At 31.3% G+C, this 9273-nt stretch overlaps 1 pseudogene; it reads right to left on the bottom strand.

Moving 5' to 3' along the window:
• Positions 1-217: 217 nt before the first annotated feature.
• LOC144251183 (testican-3-like) lies at positions 218-8017 on the bottom strand (annotated as a pseudogene).
• Positions 8018-9273: the final 1256 nt, after the last annotated feature.

Below are 9273 nucleotides of genomic sequence, written 5' to 3'. Positions count from 1 at the left end.
ATGTTCTCTTTTTCTCTAAGACATACAAAAACTCAAAGTAAATAATTCTTATTTCACCATAAATTTCTATGACTTTTCGTGCCATATTTGAAATAATTATACAAAATATATATGAGGTTTGAAATAATTTTGTTTTGGGGCAACAAGGTAATTCTCCATAAGCAATCACTTTGTCAATATTACAAATGTGCAATTTATTGACCTCAACTGCCATTAATCAAATGTATCCATCATGGTCATCGCCATCATCATCATCATCCCCTTCATCTTCATCATCATCTTCAATTTCATCTTTATCAGTGATGATGTCATCTTCATCTTCTTCATCATAGGTCCAGTCATTAAAATCTCCACTTGCAAAATCTCCGGAGATCTCAAAATCTAAAGCTAAAAATAAATAAGCATTATATTTATTTTGACTGAGTATTGGGGTGATATATATACAAGAGATAACATACTAATGAAAAACAGGAAAATTAATAAATTTTTAATTTGCTCATCACTTTAATGAAGATGAGAAATAAATCAGTTATTTGATAAACTGTTACATGTTAAACTTTATCATTTTTTAAAATTTGTGTGCTAATAGCAAAATTATTGTTGAGGTATGCTATATAAGATTTCTAGTTCAGTAATTTTGATCTCATTCTTTTTTTTTTATAGAAGTTCACATGACATATTGAATCTTAAAGTGCTTAAAATTTCTTCTATAAGTGTGGTTGCGGAATAATTGTTCCCCTCCCCCGAATATTTACTTCATGATCCCTAGAACCTACAGATAATAACTTAAATGGAAATGGAACTTTGCAAATGTGATTAGGTCCTTATAACTGGAAATGGGGAGATTTTCCCAGTTTATACATGAAGACCCCAACTGTCAGTTGGGTCCTTAAAATCAATGAACATTTCCCAGATGGTGTCAGAAGGAGACATGACTACAGAAGAATGGACAAAGAGATGCAAAGTTAGTTTTAATTTGGAGGTAAGTCTCCTTGAGATAAGGAATGTGTGTGACTTCTAGAAGGCAGGAAAGATAAGGAGATTGGTTTTCCTCAAGAGTCTCAAAAGGAGCACAACCCTGCTGATACTGTGATGTTCAGCTTAGTGAGACAGACCCGATATCTACTCGTGACAGACAGATTGGCAAGATGACAAATTTCTGTAGACCGAGCCACTAAGTTGGTGGGAATTTGTTACTTTGACAAAGGAAATATTTATTAAATTATTTTTTAAAAATATTTTAGAAATAGCTAATAATTTTTCTGGAGGTAATAATGCTCATTTATATCTCAGTATGTATTCACTTTTCAACTTCTTAAATGCCAGTGTGTCTTCATTTTTACCTCTTCTGGATATTAATTCTTATAATTTTTTGGTATCTAATTATAACAAATCCAATTAATAAAATTCATTGTTTATGAATTGGTTGAAATCATCACACACTGAAATTTCCATCTTATATGAAGAAAATGTTTCTATTTTCCCATTTCCTGCATATTCTTAATCATAGCATGCTAAGAAATCTCACAAGTCCATGATTCCAAAATAATTTTTGTCCACTTTTAATTCATCTTCATATAATTTTCATTTACAACAAAAATTACATTTTATTCACCACTGGCAACACAGATAACTGAAGTAATTAGTAGTACTAACACTTTAATTTACATATTATGAAGAAATATTCTCTACATGTTAAAATTAAATAAGATAGCTATTGAATAGTATGTCTCACTGAAATCTAATCATATTGGACAGAATAGAAAATCAACAACTACTAAAAATGTTACAGAATAAATTAATGTAGAAGAGGGATTTAAGGATTAAATGAGATTACTTTCATTGTTTACTCTTTATCTTTTCCTAAATAATGTATGTCAAATAGCAGTTAACCTGTCTGCATAGGACAGGTCTTCATTAAGTGCTTAGACAAATTAATGAGGATCTCAGTATTGACTACTGTGATTGGTAATTATTAAAATAACCTTTCCCCTTTATTCTGGATCCTATGACTTCATTTCCATATGTGTCCACACACCAGCACTGCCCAACACTGCCGTGGCATTGTGTTGGCTTGTAGTAACCATCTTCATTACACAGAGGGATGTACTGTCCTGTGAAACATGCACATAGTCACCCACAAATGCACGTATGTGTTTCACCAATAAGCCTTAAGACATACACAGGTGAAGTGACACTGTATTCCAGGCTACATACTAGTGACACCTGTAGAAGAAAACAGGTATGTGTTCTGCTGTTCTGGCACTGCCATTGCCATAGGAACTGATTAAAACTTATGGATTCATATCCTGTTTTAAGGAAACTACCATTTAAACATGCCTCATTTTTGCAAAGTGTAGTGTTTTCAGTGGTATAGTACAGCATTACTATGTGATGCTATGCTCACATTCAATCATTGGGAGCACTTATATGGTGTACAAGACCCTATATCATCTCATCACTAACAACTTTCTATTTTCATTCTCCAAAGTTTTCATTCATATTTTTCAAGATCTTTTCATGCCGTGTAGCTATTACCACTCAATTTGATGCTTTTTCACCTTTTTTACACACTGCCTTTTAATATCAACTGGAATCTCTTTTCTTCATTGTTTCATTTTAAGACTCAACTTAAAAATGCCGTCAATATGAAGTCTTCTCTTAAACTGGAGGAGATGACATATCTTCCGTCTCATGTGTGTGTGCATGTGTGTAGATTATCATTGAATACATTCAAAACTACACTTACATATCCTCTGTTTGGAAATGTTTGGGTTCTCTTGACTTTCATTTTTGTATAAGTATCTCTTAAACTCAGTCTTATAGAACACAGTTTAGTGGGAATGGTCAGAAAGAGATATTTATTTCTATTTGTATAATATATAGCACAGTATATGGTATATTCCTAAAGATAAATGTTTAGTTAGTAATTTATAAGTATGGTCATATTCCTCACTAAATACTTAAACATAAGAATGTGAGTTCTAGAAAATTAGAAACTTTTCTTTTTTTCCTGAACTTTTTTTTTCTATGATGGAAACATCATTTTTATTTTTTTAAAAAAACCCTAAATATATAGTTAGAATATGAAAATCATTTATTCTTATACCATATTAGATCATAATTTTACCCCCTCCATAAGTTTTACAATTTTTGATATGATAAATAGGTGGTTGATTTAAACTTATAAATTATAATTCATTTGAACTACTAATCTTTCAGTGAAGCAGATGGAGTATCTCCAACAAGGAAAACTTTGAAACATTTTCAATGGATCTAAGGCCAAAAAAAATAAGAAAATCAAATTTTCAATATTTACTACTTTAAAACAGCATTTTTTTTGACATAAACTCTTATATATTTTATGCCAGTTCACTTTGAAAGTGAAAGAGAACACTAATAACAGAAATATGCTAGTTTGTTCATATATATATATATATATATATATATATATATATATATATATATAAACTTACTTACACACACATATATTTTAATTATAAAGATAGCTCATCAAAATGTAAAAGAGATTAATTAGATCCAGAGTCATAATTAAGTTACATGCCACTAAGTCGACAAATGTATTAGCATACTTAAAAGACACACTGCCTGAGTTTTGTCCTGCTTTATATACCAAAATGCAAAAAAAAAAAAAAAAAAAAAAAGAACAAACTGTGACAAAACTGGTGTAATCCAAGTAAAACCTGACCCTTATAGCTGCCAGGATTATAGAAATAATAATTTCTTACATTTTTACAAATGTGTTCTGATTGTTTGGTGCATGCAAGAAGTTATCTTTAGGAAAAGTTGGGTAAAGGATTTCTGGTAACTATGTAGTAATTTTGTAAATTTTTAAGAATTTAGCATTATTCTAAGAAGAATTTATTTAAAATGTTCAAGCTTAAAGAAACATACGATAATCAAAGTTAATGGTTTGATGGTGTCTTGATTACCAAACATTCAAATAGTTCGGGGCTCATGGTAAAATTTGCAATTATCTATTTATATGTTGGTCTATCTATGTACCTACCTGTTTACCTATCCATTCATCCACACATATATTCCATTGCTAAAAGTAACATAGCCAAAAATACTCATGAAAACACTAAAGAATACAGTCAAACTTCTCTGAGGCACTCAGCATTTTTCACCCCATCTTTAAAATATTTGCTTTATATATTCTCTCTGAGTGTATATCTATATTTATCTATCTGTATACCCATCAATTCTTTTTTTTTAAGAGAGAGTGAGAGAGGAGAGAGAGAGAGAGAGAGAATTTTTAATATTTTATTTTTTAGTTCTCGGCAGACACAACATCTTTGTTGGTATGTGGTGCTGAGGATCGAACCCAGGCCACACGCATGCCAGGCGAGCGCACTACCGCTTGAGCCACATCCCCAGCCCCTACCCATCAATTCTTACATTATTAACCACAGAATTAGAAGTTTCTGCTGACGTTTTAACTTTATTATTGTTTAAATCTCTTTTTACTTAATAACTTTCAAAATGAACATTATATTAGGGTAATAAAACAGACATAATATCTTTCAATAGGTGAGGTAATAAAAGTAAGTTCATAAAAAAAAAAAAAAGTTCATAAATTTTGTTGCTGAAATTTAGTGCAGTCTATCTTTGTTGGATTAATATTGATTTCATGTTGCTGTTTCCCTGGGGTTATTTATGTAAGCAATAAAGCCTTCAGAAGAATGAGCTATGACTCACCTAGGAGTTTCTTTATCCCTTGTCGCTTCTGAATATTGCTGAGCTCTGTCTGGCAAGGTGGGTCTGTAATGACATTAAAAATGTCACCTTTAGGATTTTAGTCAAACAGAGAATGGGTAACTTTTTTGATATCAATCTTCACTTAGTCTTTACATGCTTTTAGAAGACACATTACATATTGGTTGTGTTATATTCCTTACTTATACAGATAAACGTTCATATAGATTGTGTGTCCGGGATGAGATTTATCACTCTCCCATCATCTTGTTTTTTCTTAGAATGACTGAATTGGATGAAAAAAGAAAACAGCAAAATAATTATATGATGAAAATATTTCCCATCATGTACTATTAAAGCATCAACTGACTTGGCAATGAAATTCTAACCAATTGATGAAATTTCCCTCATTTAAAAGAGTTGCTAAGATATAGAGAAATAAGTTAGCATTATGATCTATGGAAAAGTTGATACTTCTTTTAAGATGTGTCAGAAAAACTCATAAATTCTAATATTGAATAATGTTGATAATGTACCTTGGTCTTTCTATTGTCACCCAGATGCTCCAAATATGTGTGAAATTTAGAAAGAGGATACAATACACCATAATTTCTGATAAACCATGATTTTAAAAATAAACAAAACATTTAAATAAATTTGGAATTCCTCATTTGTCCATTTTTCAAACTCAATCATTTCAAAGAGGATATTTGTAGAGAAATAGAAAATTCAAAATAGTCACAACATAATATATAATGTGTATAATAGTCACACATACACACAAACTCACACACAGGTATGTGCCACTGAAGCCTGCCTAGATTTTTAGGAGTGTTTAATGACCTAGAGTACATATATGCAGTAAAGTTGACATGTGTTTATGTATGCATTCAATTAAAATTTTAACACAGTAAATCCATTTTTTAAACTTTGCTTTAAAATGGTTTACAAACAGTTAAGCTACCCTACTCAGATAATCCTGATTAGCAATTTAAGGATAATCATTTGATCTCTACTTATAAAATTATCACTAAATATTAAAAAGTAATTTAGATAGGGAAATCCTGATAAATGTTTTCATATTTCTACATGGACATAATTTAAAGTAGCTTGTTCATTCTCTTAGCTTTCAAAAATCTTAAAAAGCATTGCAAGAACAGGTGTATCACATTAAACTTTTTTCAAGGTTTTTAAATTAGCATCAGAATTATACATAGCATTATCTTCTAAGTTTCCCAAAACTTCATTGTGATGTGAACTTTAGATCTATTTCTCTGTATTCACTTGGTACAAATTGCTAATTCCTTTGATTCTGTAACATGTTTCCAAATTTACATTTGGTTTGCATTCCTAATAAAGAAGGGTATATAAGGAACTAGCAGCATTTCAATTTTTCATCTTGCTTAATTTTTACCAGAGTATTGAAGCACTGTCTTTGTTAGTGAATTTTTGAAAGGCTGAACTATTTTGTAAAGGTTGAAAGACTTACTCATTTCAAAATAAAAATGAGTAAAAATAACTTTATGGTAAATGCTGTGGTTCATTCAGCTCATTTAATATCATCACAAAATAGAACATTAAAACTCCACAGTATAGTGATAAAAAAAACCATTTATTTTACACCATGGGTAAAACAGATAGCAAATTAATTTTAATGATTACTTTTAATATCTATGTTCTCATATCTCTGTGTGCTTCTTGGTGGTTCATAATGGAAACTATAATGAAGTACATTAATATAAAATATTAATTACCATTTTTCATCTCACTTAGCATGTTTGCATTTTTAGCAGTTACTTTGCTCAACATCCTGCTTATGGTTCTTTTTATAAACACACAAATTAGAAAAAATCTAGTGAAATAAATAAGGCACAGAGTATGGTTATTTCTTTCATCATGAAAGATTACATAAAATTTGAAATGGAGGTCTATTATTTGCTTGTACAGGTGACTCATCTTTTACCTTGCTGTCTCTGGAAGCAGTAGCACCATTCATTGTTTGATATCAAACTGTCCTTGTATGTGTCACAAGAATTGAAAAATGCCTTGGTGCACTGTTCGTTCTTATCAAGGTAAATGCTCCCAGCTCTGACTGGTCCAGCAGTAGGTCATAGTTTGTATCGAGTCTATTAAACATCCAGCCAAGAGAATCCTTGCAAATGGGCAAAATACTGGTATCAAATCCTAAATGCAAAGAAAGAACATGGTTAGCTAAATATGGAAGATCTCATCACCCAAAAGAAAAAAGCACATCAACAAAACAGGTAATTAGTGCATGGTACCTACTGGATAGTCAGAGAGGTAGGGCTTTACATTTCATCTTGGGAAATTTGTTTCACAGTAAAGTGCAGAGAGTAACATGAGGAGAATTGTGAGAATTAATTAACCAGAAAGCATCTGGTACTAATTAATCATTCATTCAATGGCAGTTAGTACTGTAATTAAACATTTTACTGTTCAAGCTTTTTCCGAATAAAGTTTATTGTGATAAATGTTTTAATCTATATATTTATGTATGTATATATATGTATATATATGATTAACACTATTATTATAAAGAATTGAAATTTATTTCAATTAAAAGAAATTAAAATGCTATTTTCACTCAAACATCATAAACACAAAATGATTAAAACTTTAAAAATTCCCTGTATCTTGCTAGAATTATGGTGATTGTGGTACTTCAGTTAAAACTGTTGACCAAAGAATAGCCATCATGCAGTATTACACAATTACTGTTTTCTGTGTCCCTCAAGAGGCAATTATTACAATTAATTACAAATGTGTTACAGCGGGGGTGGGGGAGGTGGGTGCACTGCCTACTGGGGAGTAGGGAGTGAGCAGGGAAAATGACAGAAATTTCAGCAATGTGGTAACAAAGATGGGTTAGCCTGGATAAGCCAGAGGTCTAAGGTGTCTGTCCTAAATAGCATCAGATATAATATCAGTATTTTGAGCCCTTAAAAAAAAAGATTCTAAAAATAAAAGTACAGGTGCCTCCCAAAGGAGATGGGATGAGAGCCCTTGCTGACCCTAAACAGACAGCAGATGTCATGTAAGCTATTAAAACAAATCACATTGAATTTTTTAAGGAATGTCTGAAGACTGAGTGTGAGTTAGCAGGATAGGAACTCAACTCGCCACAAAAAGAAGAGGGATTCATTCCATTTGACTGACACTATTCCAGAGACATCAGCAAACGTTTTCAAGTTAGACAGAGCAGGAAAAGAGACCCAAGGAAGTCACCTGAGAAGAATCATTTGCTGGAGGAAAGGTGTGGAGGCTCACCTACATCCATCATCCCTGTGTCCCTCATGGAACAAAGACTTAAATTCCAGAGGAGAGTCAAATATTGGCTAACTCTAAAAATATGGATAAGGATCTTCAGCACCATGGGGAAATGTTGTTCCTGGGAAAGATTCAGGAGAATATCCTCAGTTTAGACCATTAAAGAATTCTATCATTAGCAGAGGGGTAAGACCTCTGTGGAAGGAAGAGAAATAGGAGGAGGAGAAGTTAAGAGAACATACAAGAGCTATGGATCATCATAGAAGAGTGTGATAAATATGCAATTAAATACCAGTGGGAGAAGGGAAAGAGAAAATGATGTAGAAAAAAAATAGTACAAAACATGGGAGAGGGCTGGGCTCACCAGTAGAGCGCTTGCCTAGCATGTGCGAGGCCCTGGGTTTGATCCTCATCACCACTTAAAAATAAAATAAAGATATTGTCCATGTACAACTAAAAAATGAAATATTTAAAAAATTGGATAAATTAAAGTTGTAAATCCTTGTATTATAGATAAAAGAACAAAAAGCATGATTTGAATGTTGTGAGTGACACATTAAATTTATATGTTGTAAATCAAAGGGAAACCATCAAAAACATTTAAAAAGTCATAAAAATAACAAACTAAAATGCAGACCAAAGGAAGTCATGAAAATAGTTAATTGATCTAACATAAGGCATTGTAAGAGGAGAATAATTGCAAAAAAGAGTTAAAAAATAGTAAAGAACTGAACAAAATGTAGATTGCAATTAAAGCATGTCAATAACTAACCAAATGTAAGTGCTTTAAACATATTAATTAAAAGTCAAGGAATATCAGCTTGGATAAAAATACAAGAAGACTTAGGTCTGTTTTCCTCAAGGCAAATAAAAAGACATACTATATTGAAATTAAAAGCTGTAAAAAATGCATCATGAAGCACTAATGAAAAGAAAGCCAGACTGAACATATTAATAATAAATCTGAATACGGACTAAGGAATGTTACCATTATAAAAAGAAACATAACATGATAACAGAGTTCAATTAAAAGATGTAATTATTCTGAATGTGTCATATATGTAAAATGAACACCAAAAATGCCTGAGGAAAAAAATACAATAGGCCTAAATGGAGGAATGAACAAACCCCAATTATAAATGGAGATTGCAACAATCTTTTATGACCAATAAATAGAACAAATGATCCTAACACATTAAGGTTATAGAAGATCTGAACAACATGGTAAGTTATGAGAAATCTTTACATAATTTACATTGAATGAAT

The sequence above is a fragment of the Urocitellus parryii genome, chromosome Y, assembly GCF_045843805.1.
Source record: "Urocitellus parryii isolate mUroPar1 chromosome Y, mUroPar1.hap1, whole genome shotgun sequence".
Classification (NCBI taxonomy): domain Eukaryota; kingdom Metazoa; phylum Chordata; class Mammalia; order Rodentia; family Sciuridae; genus Urocitellus; species Urocitellus parryii.
The sequence above is the reverse complement of the archived record's forward strand: the minus strand, read 5'-3'. Positions and strand labels throughout refer to the sequence as shown.